The following is a 14,055-nucleotide window of genomic DNA, read 5'->3' as shown; positions in this document are numbered from 1 at the left end:
ACAGTCAAAATGATTTCCAGGTAATGCTTCATATGTCCAAGGGGAAAAGCTACAAAGCCTTTCTGAAGTGGAATTTGGCTGTACGTCACAGGAGAGCTCTACCATTTAGCTGTACGTTATAAAGCACACAGGTCAGTTTCATGCTTCTTTTTAAAGGATAACTTCAAATCCAAATGAAAAACTGTCCAACCTTAATTTTTCAGAGTACTTTGATAACCCTGTGTGCATGGGCAATGAGCATGCTGACACCTGTATTTTATTATGCAAAAGCCTAAGAAGGAAAAATATGTCAAGGACTATGGCTAAACTAGTAATTAAAACTGATGTAAGAATTGTATGTAAATGCAAAATAATGATCCAATTAATCCAGTGTAATTAAAATCCAGAGATAACAGAGACATGCGCCTCCTCACTATCTACTTAAAGGGACAAATCCGTGCTCTGCAGCCCACTCCTCATCAGCTTTAGTCCAAGTGGATCATCATTATCACAGCACCACCTGACAGATCTCAGCAGTAAAACCTGAGAGACATGTAAATACCTGCTTATTTCCACTTTATAAATATACCAAAATTAGACTGGAGGTGATACTAATGACTTAAATTTAAGCTATACAGTAATTATTACTTTTAGTTCATTAATAATTTTGTTTAATTTTTAGCTCATCAACTACACACAAGCACTTCTGTAAGAATTTATAAGATTAGCCAATATTACTAAACTGCACTGTTTAGCTTCCTACCAAGTACCTCAAAGAGCCAAGAAGAAAGACAAGCCTAAGCAACAAGTCACAGTCAGACAATGATAACAACTCTGTACTGGTCCCATTGCATCATGGGAGGATGATTACACAGTGATTTTAATCTGACATAATCCAGTTCTGCTGCCAAAAAAGGTTATACTCTCCAAAGGACCACATTCCTTAAGAGAAATAACATCCTTGTTTAACGCCTTGTGCACATTCTAGGATTTGTATGGCCATGTGCAAGGTAGGATAAGAAAAAAATGGTCAAGCCACTCCACCTAGAAAAGAAACTAAGGGTCATTTAAATGAGCTAAACCACAAGAAAGAGGGGAGGGTAATAGGAAAGTGAGGCAACAGGGAAAGTTTGCCTTTCCAGCAGATACGACCACAGCGGCCTGCCAGGAAAGCCTGGGTTGGGCTGGATGGAGAGCTCAGATCAAGTTGGTGCCAACATTCATATTCCCGCTGTCAGGAATGTAGGTCAGCTGGTGCTGGGGTAATCAGACATCATGTTTCACTCAGGACAGACCAGTGTCATACCTAAAAGTCCAATGGGACTCTGCTTTCACACAAATTTCTAGGTCTGCATCTTCATTCTTTTAAAACCCCAGATTGGTCACTCCACCAGCAGTTCTGGTACTTATTTGTCTCATTGAGAGATGCAGAAGACAATCATCAACCAATGACACCCAAACTGCATGAGCAAATCTTCTGAGGAACAGATTGGTCTTAACTGATGTACAGGACCAAAATGCTTGTAGCTTATAGGTGAAAAATTTACACAATTCCAAATGTTTTTCTACCTTGACTTGTAACAACTAGAAAATTTTCAAAGTTTTGTCCAGCCTCTTTCAGTTTATGCAAACTGAGCTCCTCCCATTACAGGACTTTTATTACAGCACTGTGATCAAGCACATACGTAACACAGGGTCTACAATTCACTATGAGAATCAGGGTTTTGAATTCCATCCTCTGCTTTGTCATTAATTTTCTAAAAGCTCCTGGACAAGGTATGTCTCTGTCTTCTGCCTGATCATGTAATACAATGTGAATGTAATCATGTTAAATTCTATAAATTTTCCAATACTGTAATTGTTATATTCCATTCAAAACTGACATCATCAGTGAAAAAGTACATGGTACACTTGTATTTAATACAAATGCAAAACAACAAGCAACTTGTCACATAAATTCTTTAAAATTAGGGCTCCAAACAGGTTTTTACTTCAGAAAAGCAGGATTTTTAAAAGCAGCTGTTCAGTCATAAGATCAATGAATCATACGATGAGAGAACATATAAAGTCTTATGCAAATACTTCACATTTTATTTTTCAGTCCTTCTCCTCACTTAGTTTCATGTACCGCATGCCTCTAGATGAGCAAATTCCCCCGCACCCACACAGAGCTCAGTGCCAGAGAGAGTCTGCACTGGAGGTGTTTCTCTGGTCATTTTTAGGACTTACTTGTATGTGACTTAAAACCATCTCCATTCTCCTTCCTCTTCTCCAACAGCAACATCTATCACCCATCTGACACACAATATAAGAAAAGTTACCACAGTGATAATAGTTATTGGCATCTCAGTAATGCTTCCCCTGAGCACAAAACTCAAACGCTTCTGCCATAGCACAGTTCTGATACAGTTTGTATATCATTATATCCAAAGAGGCAGTTCAGAGAAAAGCAGTAACAATCCATTGGATTTATCACTAAATTCAATGTTTCCTGCAAATTCAAATTTTCCCTGCAAAATTTTCTCACAACAGAGAATAAGAAAATCATGAGAAGTGGTAAATCTGTTAGTAATTCTCACATTAATCACCCTTTTTGTGAGAGACTGTCCATTCCTCGGTCTTTCCAAGATGTTGACATCTTTGCCTTCTGCAAACTTCAAATGCTATCCTACTCTTTTTCCTCACTCCCCCTTCCTTGTTGATTTATTTAGAATGAATCTTCCTAGCACTGAAATCCTCACAGATCTGATCCTGCCTACATCTCTGACATGATTCATGATCACAACTTCTCCTTTTTCCCAAGTCTCCTCTCCCTAAGGCTATGAGCTTGCTGAACACTCACACCTACATTTCTAGTCAACTCGGTGTGTTCAAAGCAACAGATTTCCCCATATATTTAAATCTAATCACTCACAGAAGTGTTTTCGTGGTTCAGGATGTACTTTGTACTATTCAAATCCACTCCCTGATCCAATGTTTTTCCAGTAGGGATCAGATCAGCTCACAGAAAGAGTCCTTACACTTGTATGGCCTTGGACTTTGGCTCAGCTTCTTCAGGATAGGACTGATTCAGAAATCTCTACTTCACATTTAACTCTATGGGAATTTTTAATAATGAAGCACCATCAAGCCATCCTTACATGTGTTCCTAAAGATTTTCCGAGGTCAGTACTTGTAAATGGTGCTGTTGATGCTCACTGATGGCATACATTTCTTCTCACTGTACAACCACATCTAACTCACTTTTACTGTAATTTTAATTTCTGAAGCATGGCAAGTTATCATAGCATAGTTGAGATGGTGACTTTGTCCCTGTAACTTGTGTGAATTTGTTACCTTTATAGGGTTTTTTGTTTATTCTCACAGATTCTATAGAAGAATTTCATAGTTTATAGAAGTTGGGTTTCCTGGGCAATACTGAGAGTTACAATCTCCAGCTATCTCAGTAACATATAACACCAGAACAACCTTGAACGCTTCGTGAACTCTTTCTTTTATCTGGAGATGGGCTGACATTGATATATTGTTATTGGTCATCACTAATACACTCCTGTTAGCAACAGGGAGATGCAAGCAGCTGAAATGAGTCACATATTGCAAGACCTTCCAATTCATAGGGAAGAAAGTGCAATTTTAAAAATATCTCTGTCTCCTCCTCAGCCGACTGTGCAATGCAAGACACCCACTAAAACTCAAGTCAGTCAGACAGAGTTAATTTTCATATATTTGAAGAACATGAACTTGTAGCATTAACTTTTTTATTTTAAATTAACTTTCTGTATTTCACCAACATTAAATCAGCAATACAAAGTAATGATAGGATTCTTTGATGCTGAAATAAAAATCACTCTAATATTTGATATTTATTATGGATTTCTCATGCAACAATTCAGAACCTTGTTATACTGTTTTCATTTAGTTACAGCTGCACATTATAAAAAAATCTATATGCAATTACAAATGCTTGAGGGGGGTAATAATGTAAAATAATGTATCCCCACAAATAATAGCAACTAAGTAGCAAACAGTTCTCTAGCTCATTCTCCTGTAAAGAAAGTAAATTGCTTTATTTGCAGAACTCACATTAATAGGCTTTGTTAGGGTATTGGACAATGTAGATGGCATTAGGTGATAAGAACATACCAATAGAAGAACATTTATAACAGTGTGTAGACATAAAAAAACACAGAGTATATTATTCTAAATTGTTGTGACATTTTCATGTTGAATCTTCATACCCCAACATTCCACAACTCAGAAAGAAAAAAAAAAATATATATACATAGGCTGTGTTTCTATTATGCAGATTTACAAGAACATCTTGGGCCTTGCACTACAATACAGAATTAAGGCACTGAAGAGAGCGATTCCACAGACAAAGCAGACAGACACACAGAAAGAACACAGCTGTACTCAACATCTGTTCACATTGTACTGTGGCTGCCTACAGACCTCTCTTTGAAAATACCAGACACCTGGTATATATCTAGAGATATCTGGATACAAACCCAGCTGTTCAGGACATATTCTAGGGTGTATCTACAGTACAGCCCAACAGCTGGAGATGAGTGTGTCTCAGCCAGCTTCAAACTCACTGGCTTTGCCACTGCAAACAATCCCATCAGGGCCAAGCAGAACATGGTGTAACCTGCTCAAGGGCAGGATGAAGACCTGAGGATAGCCATGCTAAGCACTGCACTGCTATGTCTGGCTTGCTGCAGGTAAATCATATATTGGATTTAGAGCTAGTCTGATTATGTCAGCATACTTCTTTCACAACCCAGTGACTGCAGTATGAATGTATCCTAATTAGCTTTGCAGGAGACAAACTCAGTCGCAGCTATCAGGCATGGATTGGTTCAAAGTCACTCCATGAAATCCCTGAACATTCACCTTATCTTTCTGCACAGGTGTAGGTATAGTATATTTTACATGTTGTTAAAATTTTAATAAAATCATTTACCCTTATAGCATTGTACATACTACTGCACTTTCTAGAACATATACAAAGGCCAGATCCTTGTTTGATAAAGCTTACAATTTAAAAAGCAAACACAAAACCACAGTTAAAATGCAAGATGAAGGAGGCATCCACCATGGTGAAACAAGCACAGCCAGGTATTGTCAAGGAGAGGGAGACTCTTAGGCAACAGGAAACCTTTGGAGCATAATCAAAGAAGACAGGAAGCAGAGCCAGAGAGCGAGGAAAAAAAGGGATCAGTAAAAGCTAAGGATGAGATAAGACATGAGGCAGAGTTAGTACGTGCTGATACTTCAGGATTACATTCTCATATAACAGAGTGTGAATCCTGACTGAGTAATGTTCACCTCTTAAACCATGTAGAAACAAGTATTACTTACTGATCTGTGTTCCAGTAGTACCTCTTTGTGGTAGACACTTGAGAAAAATATAAAAGCATCATAACCCCTTCCGACCCTCCTATTTTCCCAAACAGGAACTAAAATAAATTAAATAGTTGAGCATTCAATCAGTATGGGGGGCAACTCTTGAAAACAAAACTTGTTAATGAAGAACAATAAAGGCTAGTTTGTGATCTTCTTACCATACCTGAGGAGGAAAATGGATTCTTAGAATCTTCTTCTCTTAAACACTTTGGCACTTCAGTAATACACCTGTACTATTAGAATTTCACTGACAGAAGGAGGCAAGCGTATTTTATATACTTTTATGTGAATGGGCCCTTACCACTAGACCACCAGGGGCTCCAAAAAATAATAATGGCCAGTCTTCGCGAGTGAAGATCCGGGAAGGTCTTTAAACCTTCCAGCCTGCGCATTGGAATTTTTTAGGTGAGACACAGTGTGCGCAGAACTGAGCCCACCCTTTAATCCTAAGGTTCATCTGCCGGGGCCAAGCGAGCTTGGACGGTGGCAGCGAGGTCCCCAGGACGTAGATGGGTTGCCTTTAAGGGCTAACGAGGCCCGGGTTCGATTCCCGGTCAGGGACACTCCCGGGCAGATGGAGCTCGTTAGCCCTTAAAAAGGCAACCCATCTACGTCCTGAGGACCTCGCTGCCACCGTCCAAGCTCGCTTGGCCCCGGCAGATGAACCTTAGGATTAAAGGGTGGGCTCAGTTCCGCGCACACTGTGTCTCACCTAAAAAATCCAATGCGCAGGCTGGAAGGTTTAAAGACCTTCCCCGGATCTTCACTCGCGAAGACTGGCCATTATTATGTGAATGGGAAAGATAGTTTGTGGTATTTGACTCTCTTCATGTAAGATTGCATGATATAAAAGTTTTAACAAGGTAAAACATTCTGACTCCAAGGCCAAAAAGCATACCAATCTTCTAGATTTTCCCATTCTACATGGATGCCAAGGACCAGATTTCAAGTCCACTGGAGCACATTGTAGAGCATTCTTCGATCTTACAATGTGGTTGGTGGGAGCTATCCACGTAAAATGCAAAAAACCCCAAAAACCTCAGGTGAGAAACACAGGTCAAACTTCGTTAGATATTTGAAGATATTTGCCAAAATTGCAAGTATAATCAGATGGATCAAACTAAAATTCCTTTTCAGGCTATCATACTTTCAAACTGAGTGCCTTCTATGCCATTCAAAAAAAGTATTTCAAGACCATTCCTTAATGTTGGTACTCCTTTGTATCATATGAAAAAAAATGTATATTTAAAAGGAAAAATGGCTGCTTAAAAAAATACAGTATATATTCTGTTGTAATGAAAGAACATCGGGTATAATGATATTGACTGGATATGTGCTATATATTAACAACACTTGCTCAAATAACTTTTTGCATCATTATTCATTATAGAAGTTGATTTTATTTTCAGTGCTAAGACCTTATAAAAATGTTCACCTCCACTAACTTGCAAATCAATTTTTTTCTCTACATACCAACTTCTACTAAAAAATAAAAGCATTTTAATTCTAACTACTAATATCTCAAATTTCATTCTCTGAGTCATCAGTTACTTTGTATTTCTAAATATAGTAGATAAGAGCACAAAGAAATATGCTGTGTTGTAAGAGCTTTTATAAACAAGATTTTCTAATTTTAGAAGACTCCATTCTGAATAAAGTCTAATTAAACCACATATTCTCTCCAGTGCAGTCCACAAACGGGATAATATTCAGCTCCACTCGCTGCTATTTGATTCCATCTTACAGTGAATGATTTAATATCTACTTCTGAGTAAAAATGTTTTCTATGAAGTGGAACACTAATCTTTCATTAAAAAAAAATAAATTCCAGTAACATACTGCCTTTGTGAAATTATTTTTATATATTTAAATCAAATCATAGGTACACACACTTGTCTCAACAACTGACCTACTTAAGATTAATATTCTTTCAACTACTTTGGGGATTGATTGGTTCAAGAACTCATAAAGAAGACCAGAACCAAGACATGAGGCATATGTTTTAACACTAAGGATAATTAATTACTAAAAAAGCTTAGAAAGAACCGAGATAAATTTTCCATTTCCTATAGTCTTTAAATCAAGACAGATTTAAAAAAAAAAAAAAAAGTGTTTCATGAACAGGAGTCTAGATAGTGGAGTCGCCAAGTCAAATGCTATGGACTCTGCTAGACATGATTAAAATGTTCATTATTCTCCCTTGTAGAGTTAAACATTTATGAATCTAAAAGCTTTCTTCTCTAGAATACAACTTCCTACTTAGCTACAAGTTAAAACTAATTAAAGTAATTTTCATCAAAAGGTTTAGAGCCTTATATTTATTAGTCTAAAAGCTCTGTAAATTAATGTCACATCTTGTTTTTTCCCTGAATATACTTTTCAACTTGTACAGTCAAAGGGTAAGCAACCAAGGTAATCCCATTGGTTGTTATTATACTGGTTGATTCAACTCACTGGGAGTTAAAATGTTACTATATTCTTATGCCTAACTATGGTATGAAAATACCATAAGGTATTTTCATATGATAGGACAAAAAAAAATTCAATGCCACTTATAAATCTTATAATTATGGATGTCAGTTTTTACATCTTTTCATAAATGAACTTTGAGAAAGTCTAAGTTAGTGAACAACAAATAGGTAAAATTATTCTTTCTGATATTTAGTAATGTTGAATAAAAACAATTATGTTTTTCTGAAATCATTGGTTATTTAAGATTAAATCTGCTTTAAGCTAAACATGATTAAAGGTTCATTTTAACTAAAAAGTTTAGTATCTCATATATATTTAATAGTGTAAAAGGTATAAAAATCACTACTACAGTTTGTTTTCTTCCTGCACATCAGTTCAGTCCCTTGTAATGCTGATTATGTAGATAATCTTCCTCAAATGGCTTTGTGATGATGATTCTAAAATTCTTTATCTTCCTAGTAGAAAATCATTTTATTATAATTATCTTAAAAGATACACTTGGTCACCTTATCACTTCTCATTACTTCAAAATTCATATGTTGTTGACAAACTCAAGAACGTAGCAATTTCTTGCTTTTTCAAAACAGCGAAACTGGGATACACTGTGTTAAATTCTTACAGTCTGGGATTGAAAATGTGACAATGGGGTTTACTTCAGGGAGAAAATCTTCAGTAACATCTGTAATGCTTATTCCTTTGTCTTTGATATCATAATTTCAGAATACATCATGCTTAGATCAACAAAAGATGCAGTTGTCCTTTCACTCCCAATGAGCACTGTTTATTTCAATTAGCTGTGGTTTTACAAGTTATTTTACAAAGCATATTCTGTTCCTTAACCTCCTCAGGGGAATAATCACAAAGAAAAACAGCTTGATATTTGTATAAACACATCAGTGAAATTGACTATCAAATGATTTTTATCTTTTCCTCTCCTTCAACTACCTCCTTGAAATTACTTACTTTACAACTTTAAGCTATGAGACCATCTCTAATAATCTGCCTTAATTTCCTACATCTGTATTACTGTCCTTTGAGTCACATTCACATCCAAATGTGGAAAAGCTCTTGAAAGCAGAGATCCTGTGGAAAACGTCCACATAGTTTAAAAAAAAATAAAATTGAAAAAAAAAGTGTATGTATTCTTATCAATTTATAACTTAGAAAGTAATATGGATCTGTATGGATCTGTATATGCTATCCTGAGATTTTGTATTCCATGAAAAAGTATCCTTTTTATCATCTGCTTCATTATCGTTGAAAAGGTTTATAGCTATTACTCTCAGAACAATAGTGTAAAATTCAAAAGATAAGATTCTCTCTTTCTATGAAAAAAGACAAGGGTTGGAGCTGAGGTAAGAAAGCGCCGCCCTGCGATGGGAGCCCATCTGGATCCTTACATGTCACAGCACTGCATATGCTCAGAGCCTCCCCTATTCGTGCTGAATTCCTGTATCACACAACACTTTCAGCGGTGTCATGTAGGGAAGCTGTGGAGTAACTCAGGGTCTTTCCCAACAAAGAAACAAACAGTGAAGAGGATAATTGATGAGGAGGAAAGTGATCTAAAGACGCAATGAAAGTACAGAGAAAAAAGAAACAAAATGACACACCGAAAGAAGAAAGAAAAAGGTCAAGGACTGTAGAGAATGGCAAAAGGTATGCAAATGCAGGTAAGGGGGACCTACAAGAAAATGGGGACAGATGAAATGGCCTAGGCTCATTAGGGTGAAGTCTGAGTCAAAATTAGGCATGAGAATAATGCAGGAAGATCACAAGGTTGCTTTTCTCTACTAAAGACAAAATTAAAACGAAGTGCAAAATCCATGGGCAATCAAAACCACTTGGAGACAAGCTTCTTTACAGACTACTTTAACGACAAAGGGTATTTATCCCCAATCCACACTGACAAAACAACATGTATTTAAACCAAAAGGATGACGATCAGTTTGGACAACATTTAACATCACAGACAAGAAGCACAGTTGCTCAGGCTAAGTGCTATGTGCTTCAATTTCAAGTACTTTAAGAACAAATTTGCCTACCATATTTTAATTTTCTATCTCTGACTTTAGTTAGTGTACATTGCTGTTTGATTCACAATTAGAGGATGAGCCAGCACTATTTGACCAATTGACATAAAATTCTGGAAATCCAAGGGAATCTGCAAAACTAACACGTAAAATAGGAGTGTGAGGCACAGATATAATACAAAAAAACCCCTTAGGAATGCATAATGAAGACATAACATTAGAATTCCAAAACTGAAAAATAGAACCAGAACAACAGCTTGAAATGTAAACAATTTTTGAATCATCTACAACAAAGCCCATTACACTCATGTTAAAAGGAATCTCTGTTCTTGGATTTAGATCCCTCCTACAGCTATATTGAGTGTATAGATGAAAAGAGAAGTCAAGAGGCCTCTACTACCCCAACACGCTGAAAAGAGCAGAAATGGAGATGTAGCAGCACGGTGTTGCAGCCCTCAAGCAGGACAGTGCTGCAGGCATGCTGGGACCCCCCATGTCCCAGACATGCTGCAGTCAGCAGGATGTCACACCCCAGGACACATGCAATGCCTTTTCCAAACAGCACCAATGCCAGATTCATTTCACTGCTTCCATCCTACACAGCCAGCCTGATTCCTTCTCTCTGCTCTGCCCTACCCTCACCCACCACATCCTGGTTGGACTTCACCTTATCATTCTGGGCAGAGAATAATTTTCCTTCTGGCTGGTGCTGTGGTGCGGGAGCCACAGCAGCAGAGACATCTCTGGCTTTGCTCTGTAGTTGTGAGTTACATAACACTGTGATACTCCCAACTAGATGTCGCTTGACAGAACAGTTGATGTGCTGGCAATAACTGGACGTTCCAGGACAAAAAACATGTTGAAAAATCAGTGGTGTCATTCTGTGTGCAGGTATACCTTTGTATGGTTCAAGAAGACTGGGCAACTGAGAAAACTGATTAAATATTGCAGCTCTCTGTCATAAAAGTTTGTGGATAAATGATAAGGATTCAGTCCTTAATGAAAAGGTAGAAATAATACACAACGAAGATGAAGAACATGTTTCCTTAGTTTTCCTTAACATCAACATTAGCCCAGACTACTTCTTGCTTTGTTAGAATGGAGCAAAACGTAATTAAAGTTTTAATTAGAATTGATCGCAGTCCACAAGCCTGAAATGGATTGTACTGTTTGAACACCGTAGTGGAAGATCTCTCAAGTAAACTAATGTTCTTAAATGAACTATGTTCTTTAAAAAAGAAAGGCATTCTGTCAAGCAATAGGGTAGTAGTGAAAACTAATGACTCTGCAAATCACAGAAACTAATACTAGTAAGCATGTATTCTGAAAGGGCCAGTGATTATGTATTTTACAAAGACTGAGCTTCCTCACACTTATTTTTCTCTGTGATTAATCTGTTCCATATCGTATTCCAGTTGTAAAATAGGTACATCTTTTTATTCTGCATAAAGAGATGGTGATACCTCTGAGATCTGAACTTTCCAATGTATGAAGGAAGAGAATGCCTATCCAGAAACACAACAGTAACAAAATATTGCTAAAAATATTTTGTCATCGGAATTGCTTGGAGAAGTACAGGTATCTTTTAAAGCCATCTGTTACATTAACATCTTCTGTACACGGAATTTATTCATATATTTGGTCATTTGGTAATTGGCCAAGCCTCTAATGTCCAAGTAATTACCCATCAATTTTAATGAAAAAGGCTGCTATTTTCATCACCCTGTTATCTGCACGTTTCCTTATCAGTCGAAAAGCCTGGCGGTGCAGGTAACCCCCGTCCTTTCCCCAGTCTTCTTGCACCGCTCTGGTCGGTGCGGGATTTTGGAACGCGGTGCCTCCGCAGAGCGGGAGCTCCGCACGGCCCGATTCGAGCTGCAACCACCCCCCCCCCCCCCCCTCCGGCTCGTAGAAGGCGGAGAACCCCGTCCCACCATCGAACAGCCCCTAACAGGCTCCTCCTGGGGCGGGAAAGTGGGGAGTCTGCAGTTGCGTAAGATCAGCCTCCCCCTCCCGCTCCCCTCCCAATCTCCGACGGTTTATCCGCACGCCGGAGGCCCGACCAGCCACCCCGGGCGGGGGGAAGTCAAGAAGGGGCCGGGACGGGGAAACAACCATCAGAGGAAAGGCTCATGGCATTGAGGACAGGATGGAGAGTTGGGGTCGAGGAAACCTTGTAGGTGGATTCATGCAGGGAAGGGACAAGGGTTGGGAGGACGGGGGTGTTCCCTGGTGGGGGCAGTGGGGATAGCGGGGGACTCGGAAGGTGGGGACACCCCCGGGCCGGCGGGGGAAACCCAGTACAGGGAGAGCGGCGGCACGGGCAGCCCTGCGGAGAGCAGCGAGCGGCGGGGCACGGCGGGACTCGCGGTGCGCGGGGACCGAGCTCTCGAGGAGGGCGGCAGTGCCGGGAGTCCTTTCCAGCAGCCCCCTCTGGAGCCGGCGGCGGGTGTCCCGGCGCGGCACCCCGGGCGCTAGGACAGCGCCCCTACCGCACTCCCCCCGTACCGCGCCATCGGGATCCGGCCCTTCCCGGCGGCGGCTGGAGGAGGAGGGAGTAGAAGCCCTCGAGGCACCGGGCAGGCGTTCCTCCCCTCGCCCCCTACACGTCTCGCTAGGAGCGAGCAGCCCATCTCCAAGCGATGCTAGCGCGCAAAGTTGCGCCGGCCGGGCAGCCCCCGCCCGAGTTCCCTCCCTCCGCGGCCGCGCACATCCCAGCCCCCGCAGTGCCCCCGCACTCTGCTCCGCTCCGGTCAGCGGTGAAAACGCCTCCCTCGCTTTCCGCCCCGGCTGCTCACGATCTGCCTCAACCTGCTCCTCCTTTTGTTTTGATCTTTGGAAATGAAATTCTCTCTCCTGCCGTCTCCTTTCCCTCCTTCTTCTCACGCCTTCGTGTCGGAGATGCCCGGGATCGCACACCAGCTTTTGTTATCTCCTCCCACCTCCATCTTCACTCCGACTGATGCCCTAGTAAATATCAGGAGCGCAGCACCTCCGCCCCGAACCTACCCAGCGCCCACCTGCAGACACCTCGCGTGTTAAATATATTAAACGACAAAATAAAAACACCCCTTACAGGCAGTAAGAAAAGCGACAGAGCGATCGCACGGATCGGGAGCACTTCTGCCTCCCCCGTGGTGTGATGACCTTGCGAGGGCTGCTCTGGCGCTTGGATTCGCACAATCTTTTTCTCCCCTTATTCTTTTTATTTCCCTACTGGGAAAAAAAAAAAAAATCACGCCCTTTTTTTGCTATCGCTTTTCAAACCAACACGAACGCCAAAGACTCCCACTTCCATCAAAGCGTTTCCAAGTGCAGACTGTTACGCGACAGCTCAGCTGTCTCTTTTGATGCTGTCGGTGTTTATATCCGGATCGCTGTGGGATTCGGTCCCTTCTCTCTCAACGTGTTCGCGGCGAAAATCACCGCGGGTGCGATTTCCCTCCATCTCGCTGGAACAACTCCCGCACACGGAGCACACGAGCACCGGACCAAGTTTCCCGGCGAGGATGATCCCCGAGCGCAGCTTGAGGAGCGCTGAGGCCGCGCGGTCTCCCCGGGAGGAGCAACCCCGCGCAGGGCACCCCGACCCGCCACCGGCACCCCGGCAGCGCGGCCCAGATTCCCCCACAACCACCACCACCCCTCGCAACCCTGCCGCCCCTCCCCGGCCGGTCTCCCCGCACTTACAGCGGGCGCGGGGTGTCGGGCGGTGCGGAGGGAGGGCGCTGCCCGCGGGGTCCCGCCGCGGTGCTGGGGCCGGAGGGACTCGCGGCGCCGCCTGTGGGTGCGCGCCCGCCGCCGCCGCTCGCGCCGCAGCTCCCGGTGCGCGCCCCGCCCCGCCCCGCGCGCCGCCCGCCGCCGCCCCGCACTGCAGGACCGCCGCCCCGCGCGCCGCCCCGCGCGCCCGAGCATGCGCGCGGGGGGAGCGGCGCTGAGGGAGCGCGGCGGGAGGGAGGGGGGGACGGACGGACGGGGGAAGCCCCCGGGGCGGGGGAGAACGGCGGCCCCCGGGAACCCGCGGACAGAGGGGGCTGGAGCCCCTGCGGGGGTCGGGGCTGCCCCCTGCGGCCACCCGGGCGCCGCTCGCAGCGAAGCTCCCGCTCCCCGTGCGGTGCCCGGCGGGCAGCGCTTCACCCGCGGCTCCTTCGCTCCGCATGTGCGG

At 42.4% G+C, this 14,055-nt stretch overlaps 1 protein-coding gene across 2 annotated transcripts in view; it reads right to left on the bottom strand.

Annotated features, from left to right (window-relative positions):
- VSNL1 (visinin like 1) overlaps positions 1 to 13,738 on the bottom strand; it is a 91,455-nt gene extending 77,717 nt beyond the window's left edge. The window contains exon 1 of one of the 2 annotated variants that reach the window (XM_050316617.1): positions 13,581 to 13,738. The gene's annotated coding sequence lies outside the window, so the exon portion shown is untranslated. Of the gene's footprint in view, positions 1 to 12,701; positions 12,850 to 13,580 lie in introns of those variants that run through there. The other variant, XM_050316618.1, reaches the window with a different exon arrangement.
- Positions 13,739 to 14,055: the final 317 nt, after the last annotated feature.

The sequence above is a fragment of the Myiozetetes cayanensis genome, unplaced genomic scaffold, assembly GCF_022539395.1.
Source record: "Myiozetetes cayanensis isolate MyiCay16 unplaced genomic scaffold, myiCay2020 scf2-11, whole genome shotgun sequence".
NCBI lineage: Eukaryota > Metazoa > Chordata > Aves > Passeriformes > Tyrannidae > Myiozetetes > Myiozetetes cayanensis.
This window is presented reverse-complemented; position numbering and strand designations above follow the sequence as displayed.